This window comes from Hyla sarda, unplaced genomic scaffold (assembly GCF_029499605.1).
Source record: "Hyla sarda isolate aHylSar1 unplaced genomic scaffold, aHylSar1.hap1 scaffold_667, whole genome shotgun sequence".
NCBI classification, from domain to species: Eukaryota; Metazoa; Chordata; class Amphibia; order Anura; family Hylidae; genus Hyla; species Hyla sarda.
Window position 1 is genome coordinate 19,815 of NW_026610683.1, and position 15,109 is coordinate 34,923.

At 50.0% G+C, this 15,109-nt stretch overlaps 1 protein-coding gene across 1 annotated transcript in view; it reads left to right on the top strand.

Moving 5' to 3' along the window:
- Positions 1 to 13,306: 13,306 nt before the first annotated feature.
- The window catches only part of LOC130343135 (oocyte zinc finger protein XlCOF7.1-like), a 39,785-nt gene continuing 37,982 nt past the window's right edge, over positions 13,307 to 15,109 (top strand). The window contains exon 1 of the mRNA XM_056554317.1: positions 13,307 to 13,387. The gene's annotated coding sequence lies outside the window, so the exon portion shown is untranslated. The remainder of the gene's footprint in view (positions 13,388 to 15,109) is intronic.

The window sequence follows — 15,109 nt, forward strand, 5'->3', positions numbered from 1 at the left end:
AGGGTCATCAGATCCTCCATCTATAGGAGAGTCCTCAGGATGGTCATCAGATCCTCCATCTATAGGAGAGTCCTCAGGAGGGTCATCAGATCCTCCATCTATAGGGAGAGTCCTCAGGAGGGTCATCAGATCCTCCATCTATAGGGAGAGTCCTCAGGATGGTCATCAGATCCTCCATCTATAGGGAGAGTCCTCAGGATGGTCATCAGATCCTCCATCTATAGGAGAGTCCTCAGGAGGGTCATCAGATCCTCCATCTATAGGAGAGTCCTCAGGATGGTCATCAGATCCTCCATCTATAGGAGAGTCCTCAGGAGGGTCATCAGATCCTCCATCTATAGGAGAGCCCTCAGGATGGTCATCAGATCCTCCATCTATAGGGAGAGTCCTCAGGATGGTCATCAGATCCTCCATCTATAGGAGAGCCCTCAGGATGGTCATCAGATCCTCCATCTATAGGGAGAGTCCTCAGGAGGGTCATCAGATCCTCCATCTATAGGGAGAGTCCTCAGGAGGGTCATCAGATCCTCCATCTATAGGGAGAGTCCTCAGGATGGTCATCAGATCCTCCATCTATAGGGAGAGTCCTCAGGATGGTCATCAGATCCTCCATCTATAGGAGAGTCCTCAGGATGGTCATTAGATCCTCCATCTATAGGGAGAGTCCTCAGGATGGTCATCGGATCCTCCATCTATAGGAGAGTCCTCAGGAGGGTCATCAGATCCTCCATCTATTGAGAGAGCCCTCAGGAGGGTCATCAGATCCTCCATCTATAGGGAGAGTCCTCAGGAGGGTCATCAGATCCTCCATCTATAGGAGAGTCCTCAGGATGGTCATCAGATCCTCCATCTATAGGAGAGTCCTCAGGATGGTCATCAGGTCCTCCATCTATAGGAGAGTCCTAAGGATGGTCATCAGATCCTCCATCTATAGGGTGAGCCCTCAGGATGGTCCTCAGATCCTCCATCTATAGGGAGAGTCCTCAGGAGGGTCATCAGATCCTCCATCTATAGGGAGAGTCCTCAGGATGGTCATCAGATCCTCCATCTATATGAGAGTCCTCAGGAGGGTCATCAGGTCCTCCATCTATAGGGAGAGTCCTCAGGAGGGTCATCAGATCCTCCATCTATAGGAGAGTCCTCAGGATGGTCCTCAGATCCTCCATCTATAGGGAGAGTCCTCAGGAGGGTCATCAGATCCTCCATCTATAGGAGAGTCCTCAGGATAGTCATCAGATCCTCCATCTATAGGAGAGTCCTCAGGATGGTCCTCAGATCCTCCATCTATAGGAGAGTCCTCAGGATGGTCATCAGATCCTCCATCTATAGGAGAGTCCTCAGGATGGTCATCAGATCCTCCATCTTTAGGGAGAGTCCTCAGGATGGTCATCAGATCCTCCATCTATAGGAGAGTCCTCAGGATGGTCATCAGATCCTCCATCTATAGGAGAGTCCTCAGGAGGGTCATCAGATCCTCCATCTATAGGAGAGTCCTCAGGATGGTCATTAGATCCTCCATATATAGGGAGAGTCCTCAGGATGGTCATTAGATCCTCCATCTATAGGGAGAGTCCTCAGGAGGGTCATCAGATCCTCCATCTATAGGAGAGTCCTCAGGATGGTCATCAGATCCTCCATCTATAGGAGAGTCCTCAGGATGGTCATCAGGTCCTCCATCTATAGGAGAGTCCTCAGGATGGTCATCAGATCCTCCATCTATAGGGTGAGCCCTCAGGATGGTCCTCAGATCCTCCATCTATAGGGAGAGTCCTCAGGAGGGTCATCAGATCCTCCATCTATAGGGAGAGTCCTCAGGATGGTCATCAGATCCTCCATCTATATGAGAGTCCTCAGGAGGGTCATCAGGTCCTCCATCTATAGGGAGAGTCCTCAGGAGGGTCATCAGATCCTCCATCTATAGGAGAGTCCTCAGGATGGTCCTCAGATCCTCCATCTATAGGGAGAGTCCTCAGGAGGGTCATCAGATCCTCCATCTATAGGAGAGTCCTCAGGATAGTCATCAGATCCTCCATCTATAGGAGAGTCCTCAGGATGGTCCTCAGATCCTCCATCTATAGGAGAGTCCTCAGGATGGTCATCAGATCCTCCATCTATAGGAGAGTCCTCAGGATGGTCATCAGATCCTCCATCTATAGGGAGAGTCCTCAGGAGGGTCATCAGATAGTGTATAGTCTGTAGTGTTCTATATACTGAGGATATATATATATATATATACATAGTGTATAGTCTGTAGTGTGCTATATGCTGAGAATATATGATCCTCCATCTATAGGGAGAGTCCTCAGGATGGTCATCAGATCCTCCATCTATAGGAGAGTCCTCAGGATGGTCATCAGATCCTCCATCTATAGGAGAGTCCTCAGGATGGTCATCAGATCCTCCATCTATAGGAGAGTCCTCAGGATGGTCATCAGATCCTCCATCTATAGGGACAGTCCTCAGGATGGTCATCAGATCCTCCATCTATAGGGAGAGTCCTCAGGAGGGTCATCAGATCCTCCATCTATAGGGAGAGTCCTCAGGAGGGTCATCAGATCCTCCATCTATAGGGACAGTCCTCAGGATGTTCATCAGATCCTCCATCTATAGGAGAGTCCTCAGGATGGTCATCAGATCCTCCATCTATAGGAGAGCCCTCAGGATGGTCATCAGATCCTCCATCTATAGGGAGAGTCCTCAGGAGGGTCATCAGATCCTCCATCTATAGGAGAGTCCTCAGGAGGGTCATCAGATCCTCCATCTATAGGGAGAGTCCTCAGGAGGGTCATCAGATCCTCCATCTATAGGAGAGTCCTCAGGATGGTCATCAGATCCTCCATCTATAGGGTGAACCCTCAGGAGGGTCATCAGATCCTCCATCTATAGGGAGAGTCCTCAAAATGGTCATCAGATCCTCCATCTATAGGGAGAGTCCTCAGGATGGTCATCAGATCCTCCATCTATAGGGAGAGTCCTCAGGATGGTCCTCAGATCCTCCATCTATAGGAGAGTCCTCAGGATGGTCATCAGATCCTCCATCTATAGGGTGAGTCCTCAGGATGGTCATCAGATCCTCCATCTATAGGAGAGCCCTCAGGATGGTCATCAGATCCTCCATCTATAGGGAGAGTCCTCAGGAGGGTCATCAGATCCTCCATCTATAGGAGAGTCCTCAGGAGGGTCATCAGATCCTCCATCTATAGGGTGAGTCCTCAGGATGGTCATCAGATCCTCCATCTATAGGAGAGCCCTCAGGAGGGTCATCAGATCCTCCATCTATAGAGAGAGTCCTCAGGATGGTCATCAGATCCTCCATCTATAGGAGAGTCCTCAGGAGGGTCATCAGATCCTCCATCTATAGGGAGAGTCCTCAGGATGGTCATTAGATCCTCCATCTATAGGGAGAGTCCTCAGGATGGTCTTCAGATCCTCCATCTATAGGAGAGTCCTCAGGATGGTCATCAGATCCTCCATCTATAGGGAGAGTCCTCAGGATGGTCATCAGATCCTCCATCTATAGGAGAGTCCTCAGGATGGTCATCAGATCCTCCATCTATAGGGTGAGTCCTCAGGATGGTCATCAGATCCTCCATCTATAGGAGAGCCCTCAGGATGGTCATCAGATCCTCCATCTATAGGGAGAGTCCTCAGGAGGGTCATCAGATCCTCCATCTATAGGGAGAGTCCTCAGGAGGGTCATCAGATCCTCCATCTATAGGAGAGTCCTCAGGAGGGTCATCAGATCCTCCATCTATAGGGAGAGTCCTCAGGATGGTCATTAGATCCTCCATCTATAGGGAGAGTCCTCAGGATGGTCATCAGATCCTCCATCTATAGGGAGAGTCCTCAGGAGGGTCATCAGATCCTCCATCTATAGGGAGAGTCCTCAGGAGGGTCATCAGATCCTCCATTTATAGGGAGAGTCCTCAGGAGGGTCATCAGATCCTCCATCTATAGGGAGAGCGCTCAGGATGGTCATCAGATCCTCCATCTATAGGAGAGTCCTCAGGATGGTCATCGGATCCTCCATCTATAGGGAGAGTCCTCAGGAGGGTCATCAGATCCTCCATCTATAGGAGAGTCCTCAGGATGGTCATCAGATCCTCCATCTATAGGGAGAGTCCTCAGGAGGGTCATCAGATCCTCCATCTATAGGAGAGTCCTCAGGAGGGTCATCAGATCCTCCACCTATAGGGTGAGTCCTCAGGATGGTCATCAGATCCTCCATCTATAGGAGAGTCCTCAGGATGGTCATCAGATCCTCCATCTATAGGGTGAGTCCTCAGGATGGTCATCAGATCCTCCATCTATAGGAGAGCCCTCAGGATGGTCATCAGATCCTCCATCTATAGGGAGAGTCCTCAGGAGGGTCATCAGATCCTCCATCTATCGGGAGAGTCCTCAGGAGGGTCATCAGATCCTCCATCTATAGGAGAGTCCTCAGGAGGGTCATCAGATCCTCCATCTATAGGGAGAGTCCTCAGGATGGTCATTAGATCCTCCATCTATAGGGAGAGTCCTCAGGATGGTCATCAGATCCTCCATCTATAGGGAGAGTCCTCAGGAGGGTCATCAGATCCTCCATTTATAGGGAGAGTCCTCAGGAGGGTCATCAGATCCTCCATTTATAGGGAGAGTCCTCAGGAGGGTCATCAGATCCTCCATCTATAGGGAGAGCGCTCAGGATGGTCATCAGATCCTCCATCTATAGGAGAGTCCTCAGGATGGTCATTAGATCCTCCATCTATAGGGAGAGTCCTCAGGAGGGTCATCAGATCCTCCATCTATAGGAGAGTCCTCAGGAGGGTCATCAGATCCTCCATCTATAGGGTGAGCCCTCAGGAGGGTCATCAGATCCTCCATCTATAGGGAGAGTCCTCAGAATGGTCATCAGATCCTCCATCTATAGGGAGAGTCCTCAGGATGGTCATTAGATCCTCCATCTATAGGGAGAGTCCTCAGGATGGTCCTCAGATCCTCCATCTATAGGAGAGTCCTCAGGATGGTCATCAGATCCTCCATCTATAGGGTGAGTCCTCAGGATGGTCATCAGATCCTCCATCTATTGGAGAGTCCTCAGGAGGGTCATCAGATCCTCCATCTATAGGAGAGTCCTCAGGAGGGTCATCAGATCCTCCATCTATAGGGAGAGCGCTCAGGATGGTCATCAGATCCTCCATCTATAGGAGAGTCCTCAGGATGGTCATCGGATCCTCCATCTATAGGGAGAGTCCTCAGGATGGTCCTCAGATCCTCCATCTATAGGAGAGTCCTCAGGATGGTCATCAGATCCTCCATCTATAGGGAGAGTCCTCAGGATGGTCATCAGATCCTCCATCTATAGGAGAGTCCTCAGGATGGTCATCAGATCCTCCATCTATAGGGTGAGTCCTCAGGATGGTCATCAGATCCTCCATCTATAGGAGAGCCCTCAGGATGGTCATCAGATCCTCCATCTATAGGGAGAGTCCTCAGGAGGGTCATCAGATCCTCCATCTATCGGGAGAGTCCTCAGGAGGGTCATCAGATCCTCCATCTATAGGAGAGTCCTCAGGAGGGTCATCAGATCCTCCATCTATAGGGAGAGTCCTCAGGATGGTCATTAGATCCTCCATCTATAGGGAGAGTCCTCAGGATGGTCATCAGATCCTCCATCTATAGGGAGAGTCCTCAGGAGGGTCATCAGATCCTCCATTTATAGGGAGAGTCCTCAGGAGGGTCATCAGATCCTCCATTTATAGGGAGAGTCCTCAGGAGGGTCATCAGATCCTCCATCTATAGGGAGAGCGCTCAGGATGGTCATCAGATCCTCCATCTATAGGAGAGTCCTCAGGATGGTCATTAGATCCTCCATCTATAGGGAGAGTCCTCAGGAGGGTTATCAGATCCTCCATCTATAGGAGAGTCCTCAGGAGGGTCATCAGATCCTCCATCTATAGGGTGAGCCCTCAGGAGGGTCATCAGATCCTCCATCTATAGGGAGAGTCCTCAGAATGGTCATCAGATCCTCCATCTATAGGGAGAGTCCTCAGGATGGTCATTAGATCCTCCATCTATAGGGAGAGTCCTCAGGATGGTCCTCAGATCCTCCATCTATAGGAGAGTCCTCAGGATGGTCATCAGATCCTCCATCTATAGGGTGAGTCCTCAGGATGGTCATCAGATCCTCCATCTATTGGAGAGTCCTCAGGAGGGTCATCAGATCCTCCATCTATAGGAGAGTCCTCAGGAGGGTCATCAGATCCTCCATCTATAGGAGAGTCCTCAGGATGGTCATCAGATCCTCCATCTATAGGAGAGTCCTCAGGAGGGTCATCAGATCCTCCATCTATAGGGAGAGTCCTCAGGAGGGTCATCAGATCCTCCATCTATAGGGAGAGTCCTCAGGATGGTCATCAGATCCTCCATCTATAGGGAGAGTCCTCAGGATGGTCATCAGATCCTCCATCTATAGGAGAGTCCTCAGGAGGGTCATCAGATCCTCCATCTATAGGAGAGTCCTCAGGATGGTCATCAGATCCTCCATCTATAGGAGAGTCCTCAGGAGGGTCATCAGATCCTCCATCTATAGGAGAGCCCTCAGGATGGTCATCAGATCCTCCATCTATAGGGAGAGTCCTCAGGATGGTCATCAGATCCTCCATCTATAGGAGAGCCCTCAGGATGGTCATCAGATCCTCCATCTATAGGGAGAGTCCTCAGGAGGGTCATCAGATCCTCCATCTATAGGGAGAGTCCTCAGGAGGGTCATCAGATCCTCCATCTATAGGGAGAGTCCTCAGGATGGTCATCAGATCCTCCATCTATAGGGAGAGTCTTCAGGATGGTCATCAGATCCTCCATCTATAGGAGAGTCCTCAGGATGGTCATTAGATCCTCCATCTATAGGGAGAGTCCTCAGGATGGTCATCAGATCCTCCATCTATAGGAGAGTCCTCAGGAGGGTCATCAGATCCTCCATCTATTGAGAGAGCCCTCAGGAGGGTCATCAGATCCTCCATCTATAGGGAGAGTCCTCAGGAGGGTCATCAGATCCTCCATCTATAGGAGAGTCCTCAGGATGGTCATCAGATCCTCCATCTATAGGAGAGTCCTCAGGATGGTCATCAGGTCCTCCATCTATAGGAGAGTCCTCAGGATGGTCATCAGATCCTCCATCTATAGGGTGAGCCCTCAGGATGGTCCTCAGATCCTCCATCTATAGGGAGAGTCCTCAGGAGGGTCATCAGATCCTCCATCTATAGGGAGAGTCCTCAGGATGGTCATCAGATCCTCCATCTATATGAGAGTCCTCAGGAGGGTCATCAGGTCCTCCATCTATAGGGAGAGTCCTCAGGAGGGTCATCAGATCCTCCATCTATAGGAGAGTCCTCAGGATGGTCCTCAGATCCTCCATCTATAGGGAGAGTCCTCAGGAGGGTCATCAGATCCTCCATCTATAGGAGAGTCCTCAGGATAGTCATCAGATCCTCCATCTATAGGAGAGTCCTTAGGATGGTCCTCAGATCCTCCATCTATAGGAGAGTCCTCAGGATGGTCATCAGATCCTCCATCTATAGGAGAGTCCTCAGGATGGTCATCAGATCCTCCATCTTTAGGGAGAGTCCTCAGGAGGGTCATCAGATCCTCCATCTATAGGGAGAGTCCTCAGGAGGGTCATCAGATCCTCCATCTATAGGGAGAGTCCTCAGGAGGGTCATCAGATCCTCCATCTATAGGGTGAGCCCTCAGGAGGGTCATCAGATAGTGTATAGTCTGTAGTGTTCTATATACTGAGGATATATATATATATATATACATAGTGTATAGTCTGTAGTGTGCTATATGCTGAGAATATATGATCCTCCATCTATAGGGAGAGTCCTCAGGATGGTCATCAGATCCTCCATCTATAGGAGAGTCCTCAGGATGGTCATCAGATCCTCCATCTATAGGAGAGTCCTCAGGATGGTCATCAGATCCTCCATCTATAGGAGAGTCCTCAGGATGGTCATCAGATCCTCCATCTATAGGGACAGTCCTCAGGATGGTCATCAGATCCTCCATCTATAGGGAGAGTCCTCAGGAGGGTCATCAGATCCTCCATCTATAGGGAGAGTCCTCAGGAGGGTCATCAGATCCTCCATCTATAGGGACAGTCATCAGGATGTTCATCAGATCCTCCATCTATAGGAGAGTCCTCAGGATGGTCATCAGATCCTCCATCTATAGGAGAGCCCTCAGGATGGTCATCAGATCCTCCATCTATAGGGAGAGTCCTCAGGAGGGTCATCAGATCCTCCATCTATAGGAGAGTCCTCAGGAGGGTCATCAGATCCTCCATCTATAGGGAGAGTCCTCAGGAGGGTCATCAGATCCTCCATCTATAGGAGAGTCCTCAGGATGGTCACCAGATCCTCCATCTATAGGGTGAACCCTCAGGAGGGTCATCAGATCCTCCATCTATAGTGAGAGCACTCAGAATGGTCATCAGATCCTCCATCTATAGGGAGAGTCCTCAGAATGGTCATCAGATCCTCCATCTATAGGGAGAGTCCTCAGGATGGTCATCAGATCCTCCATCTATAGGGAGAGTCCTCAGGATGGTCCTCAGATCCTCCATCTATAGGAGAGTCCTCAGGATGGTCATCAGATCCTCCATCTATAGGGTGAGTCCTCAGGATGGTCATCAGATCCTCCATCTATAGGAGAGCCCTCAGGATGGTCATCAGATCCTCCATCTATAGGGAGAGTCCTCAGGAGGGTCATCAGATCCTCCATCTATAGGAGAGTCCTCAGGAGGGTCATCAGATCCTCCATCTATAGGGTGAGTCCTCAGGATGGTCATCAGATCCTCCATCTATAGGAGAGCCCTCAGGAGGGTCATCAGATCCTCCATCTATAGGGAGAGTCCTCAGGATGGTCATCAGATCCTCCATCTATAGGAGAGTCCTCAGGAGGGTCATCAGATCCTCCATCTATAGGGAGAGTCCTCAGGATGGTCATTAGATCCTCCATCTATAGGGAGAGTCCTCAGGATGGTCCTCAGATCCTCCATCTATAGGAGAGTCCTCAGGATGGTCATCAGATCCTCCATCTATAGGGAGAGTCCTCAGGATGGTCATCAGATCCTCCATCTATAGGAGAGTCCTCAGGAGGGTCATCAGATCCTCCATCTATAGGAGAGTCCTCAGGATGGTCATCAGATCCTCCATCTATAGGAGAGTCCTCAGGAGGGTCATCAGATCTCCCATCTATAGGGAGAGTCCTCAGGAGGGTCATCAGATCCTCCATCTATAGGGAGAGTCCTCAGGATGGTCATCAGATCCTCCATCTATAGGGAGAGTCCTCAGGATGGTCATCAGATCCTCCATCTATAGGAGAGTCCTCAGGAGGGTCATCAGATCCTCCATCTATAGGAGAGTCCTCAGGATGGTCATCAGATCCTCCATCTATAGGAGAGTCCTCAGGAGGGTCATCAGATCCTCCATCTATAGGAGAGCCCTCAGGATGGTCATCAGATCCTCCATCTATAGGGAGAGTCCTCAGGATGGTCATCAGATCCTCCATCTATAGGAGAGCCCTCAGGATGGTCATCAGATCCTCCATCTATAGGGAGAGTCCTCAGGAGGGTCATCAGATCCTCCATCTATAGGGAGAGTCCTCAGGAGGGTCATCAGATCCTCCATCTATAGGGAGAGTCCTCAGGAGGGTCATCAGATCCTCCATCTATAGGGAGAGTCCTCAGGATGGTCATCAGATCCTCCATCTATAGGAGAGTCCTCAGGATGGTCATCAGATCCTCCATCTATAGGGAGAGTCCTCAGGATGGTCATCGGATCCTCCATCTATAGGAGAGTCCTCAGGAGGGTCATCAGATCCTCCATCTATTGAGAGAGCCCTCAGGAGGGTCATCAGATCCTCCATCTATAGGGAGAGTCCTCAGGAGTCCTCAGATCCTCCATCTATAGGAGAGTCCTCAGGATGGTCATCAGATCCTCCATCTATAGGAGAGTCCTCAGGATGGTCATCAGGTCCTCCATCTATAGGAGAGTCCTAAGGATGGTCATCAGATCCTCCATCTATAGGGTGAGCCCTCAGGATGGTCCTCAGATCCTCCATCTATAGGGAGAGTCCTCAGGAGGGTCATCAGATCCTCCATCTATAGGGAGAGTCCTCAGGATGGTCATCAGATCCTCCATCTATATGAGAGTCCTCAGGAGGGTCATCAGGTCCTCCATCTATAGGGAGAGTCCTCAGGAGGGTCATCAGATCCTCCATCTATAGGAGAGTCCTCAGGATCGTCCTCAGATCCTCCATCTATAGGGAGAGTCCTCAGGAGGGTCATCAGATCCTCCATCTATAGGAGAGTCCTCAGGATAGTCATCAGATCCTCCATCTATAGGAGAGTCCTCAGGATGGTCCTCAGATCCTCCATCTATAGGAGAGTCCTCAGGATGGTCATCAGATCCTCCATCTATAGGAGAGTCCTCAGGATGGTCATCAGATCCTCCATCTTTAGGGAGAGTCCTCAGGAGGGTCATCAGATCCTCCATCTATAGGGAGAGTCCTCAGGAGGGTCATCAGATCCTCCATCTATAGGGAGAGTCCTCAGGAGGGTCATCAGATCCTCCATCTATAGGGTGAGCCCTCAGGAGGGTCATCAGATAGTGTATAGTCTGTAGTGTTCTATATACTGAGGATATATATATATATATACATAGTGTATAGTCTGTAGTGTGCTATATGCTGAGAATATATGATCCTCCATCTATAGGGAGAGTCCTCAGGATGGTCATCAGATCCTCCATCTATAGGAGAGTCATCAGGATGGTCATCAGATCCTCCATGTATAGGAGAGTCCTCAGGATGGTCATCAGATCCTCCATCTATAGGAGAGTCCTCAGGATGGTCATCAGATCCTCCATCTATAGGGACAGTCCTCAGGATGGTCATCAGATCCTCCATCTATAGGGAGAGTCCTCAGGAGGGTCATCAGATCCTCCATCTATAGGGAGAGTCCTCAGGAGGGTCATCAGATCCTCCATCTATAGGGACAGTCATCAGGATGTTCATCAGATCCTCCATCTATAGGAGAGTCCTCAGGATGGTCATCAGATCCTCCATCTATAGGAGAGCCCTCAGGATGGTCATCAGATCCTCCATCTATAGGGAGAGTCCTCAGGAGGGTCATCAGATCCTCCATCTATAGGAGAGTCCTCAGGAGGGTCATCAGATCCTCCATCTATAGGGAGAGTCCTCAGGAGGGTCATCAGATCCTCCATCTATAGGAGAGTCCTCAGGATGGTCATCAGATCCTCCATCTATAGGGTGAACCCTCAGGAGGGTCATCAGATCCTCCATCTATAGTGAGAGCGCTCAGAATGGTCATCAGATCCTCCATCTATAGGGAGAGTCCTCAGGAGGGTCATCAGATCCTCCATCTATAGGAGAGTCCTCAGGAGGGTCATCAGATCCTCCATCTATAGGGAGAGTCCTCAGGATGGTCATCAGATCCTCCATCTATAGGGAGAGTCCTCAGGATGGTCCTCAGATCCTCCATCTATAGGAGAGTCCTCAGGATGGTCATCAGATCCTCCATCTATAGGGTGAGTCCTCAGGATGGTCATCAGATCCTCCATCTATAGGAGAGCCCTCAGGATGGTCATCAGATCCTCCATCTATAGGGAGAGTCCTCAGGAGGGTCATCAGATCCTCCATCTATAGGAGAGTCCTCAGGAGGGTCATCAGATCCTCCATCTATAGGGTGAGTCCTCAGGATGGTCATCAGATCCTCCATCTATAGGAGAGCCCTCAGGAGGGTCATCAGATCCTCCATCTATAGGGAGAGTCCTCAGGATGGTCATCAGATCCTCCATCTATAGGAGAGTCCTCAGGAGGGTCATCAGATCCTCCATCTATAGGGAGAGTCCTCAGGATGGTCATTAGATCCTCCATCTATAGGGAGAGTCCTCAGGATGGTCCTCAGATCCTCCATCTATAGGAGAGTCCTCAGGATGGTCATCAGATCCTCCATCTATAGGGAGAGTCCTCAGGATGGTCATCAGATCCTCCATCTATAGGAGAGTCCTCAGGATGGTCATCAGATCCTCCATCTATAGGGTGAGTCCTCAGGATGGTCATCAGATCCTCCATCTATAGGAGAGCCCTCAGGATGGTCATCAGATCCTCCATCTATAGGGAGAGTCCTCAGGAGGGTCATCAGATCCTCCATCTATAGGGAGAGTCCTCAGGAGGGTCATCAGATCCTCCATCTATAGGAGAGTCCTCAGGAGGGTCATCAGATCCTCCATCTATAGGGAGAGTCCTCAGGATGGTCATTAGATCCTCCATCTATAGGGAGAGTCCTCAGGATGGTCATCAGATCCTCCATCTATAGGGAGAGTCCTCAGGAGGGTCATCAGATCCTCCATCTATAGGGAGAGTCCTCAGGAGGGTCATCAGATCCTCCATTTATAGGGAGAGTCCTCAGGAGGGTCATCAGATCCTCCATCTATAGGGAGAGCGCTCAGGATGGTCATCAGATCCTCCATCTATAGGAGAGTCCTCAGGATGGTCATCAGATCCTCCATCTATAGGGAGAGTCCTCAGGAGGGTCATCAGATCCTCCATCTATAGGAGAGTCCTCAGGATGGTCATCAGATCCTCCATCTATAGGAGAGTCCTCAGGATGGTCATCAGATCCTCCATCTATAGGAGAGTCCACAGGATGGTCATCAGATCCTCCATCTATAGGGTGAGTCCTCAGGATGGTCATCAGATCCTCCATCTATAGGAGAGTCCTCAGGAGGGTCATCAGATCCTCCATCTATAGGAGAGTCCTCAGGAGGGTCATCAGATCCTCCATCTATAGGAGAGTCCTCAGGATGGTCATCAGATCCTCCATCTATAGGAGAGTCCTCAGGAGGGTCATTAGATCCTCCATCTATAGGGAGAGTCCTCAGGAGGGTCATCAGATCCTCCATCTATAGGGAGAGTCCTCAGGAGGGTCATCAGATCCTCCATCTATAGGGAGAGCCCTCAGGATGGTCATCAGATCCTCCATCTATAGGAGAGTCCTCAGGAGGGTCATCAGATCCTCCATCTATAGGAGAGTCCTCAGGATGGTCATCAGATCCTCCATCTATAGGAGAGTCCTCAGGAGGGTCATCAGATCCTCCATCTATAGGAGAGCCCTCAGGATGGTCATCAGATCCTCCATCTATAGGGAGAGTCCTCAGGAGGGTCATCAGATCCTCCATCTATAGGAGAGTCCTCAGGAGGGTCATCAGATCCTCCATCTATAGGGAGAGTCCTCAGGAGTCCTCAGATCCTCCATCTATAGGAGAGTCCTCAGGATGGTCATCAGATCCTCCATCTATAGGAGAGTCCTCAGGATGGTCATCAGGTCCTCCATCTATAGGAGAGTCCTAAGGATGGTCATCAGATCCTCCATCTATAGGGTGAGCCCTCAGGATGGTCCTCAGATCCTCCATCTATAGGGAGAGTCCTCAGGAGGGTCATCAGATCCTCCATCTATAGGGAGAGTCCTCAGGATGGTCATCAGATCCTCCATCTATATGAGAGTCCTCAGGAGGGTCATCAGGTCCTCCATCTATAGGGAGAGTCCTCAGGAGGGTCATCAGATCCTCCATCTATAGGAGAGTCCTCAGGATGGTCCTCAGATCCTCCATCTATAGGGAGAGTCCTCAGGAGGGTCATCAGATCCTCCATCTATAGGAGAGTCCTCAGGATAGTCATCAGATCCTCCATCTATAGGAGAGTCCTCAGGATGGTCCTCAGATCCTCCATCTATAGGAGAGTCCTCAGGATGGTCATCAGATCCTCCATCTATAGGAGAGTCCTCAGGATGGTCATCAGATCCTCCATCTTTAGGGAGAGTCCTCAGGAGGGTCATCAGATCCTCCATCTATAGGGAGAGTCCTCAGGAGGGTCATCAGATCCTCCATCTATAGGGAGAGTCCTCAGGAGGGTCATCAGATCCTCCATCTATAGGGTGAGCCCTCAGGAGGGTCATCAGATAGTGTATAGTCTGTAGTGTTCTATATACTGAGGATATATATATATATATACATAGTGTATAGTCTGTAGTGTGCTATATGCTGAGAATATATGATCCTCCATCTATAGGGAGAGTCCTCAGGATGGTTATCAGATCCTCCATCTATAGGAGAGTCATCAGGATGGTCATCAGATCCTCCATCTATAGGAGAGTCCTCAGGATGGTCATCAGATCCTCCATCTATAGGAGAGTCCTCAGGATGGTCATCAGATCCTCCATCTATAGGGACAGTCCTCAGGATGGTCATCAGATCCTCCATCTATAGGGAGAGTCCTCAGGAGGGTCATCAGATCCTCCATCTATAGGGAGAGTCCTCAGGAGGGTCATCAGATCCTCCATCTATAGGGACAGTCATCAGGATGTTCATCAGATCCTCCATCTATAGGAGAGTCCTCAGGATGGTCATCAGATCCTCCATCTATAGGAGAGCCCTCAGGATGGTCATCAGATCCTCCATCTATAGGGAGAGTCCTCAGGAGGGTCATCAGATCCTCCATCTATAGGAGAGTCCTCAGGAGGGTCATCAGATCCTCCATCTATAGGGAGAGTCCTCAGGAGGGTCATCAGATCCTCCATCTATAGGAGAGTCCTCAGGATGGTCATCAGATCCTCCATCTATAGGGTGAACCCTCAGGAGGGTCATCAGATCCTCCATCTATAGTGAGAGCGCTCAGAATGGTCATCAGATCCTCCATCTATAGGGAGAGTCCTCAGAATGGTCATCAGATCCTCCATCTATAGGGAGAGTCCTCAGGATGGTCATCAGATCCTCCATCTATAGGGAGAGTCCTCAGGATGGTCCTCAGATCCTCCATCTATAGGAGAGTCCTCAGGATGGTCATCAGATCCTCCATCTATAGGGTGAGTCCTCAGGATGGTCATCAGATCCTCCATCTATAGGAGAGCCCTCAGGATGGTCATCAGATCCTCCATCTATAGGGAGAGTCCTCAGGAGGGTCATCAGATCCTCCATCTATAGGAGAGTCCTCAGGAGGGTCATCAGATCCTCCATCTATAGGGTGAGTCCTCAGGATGGTCATCAGATCC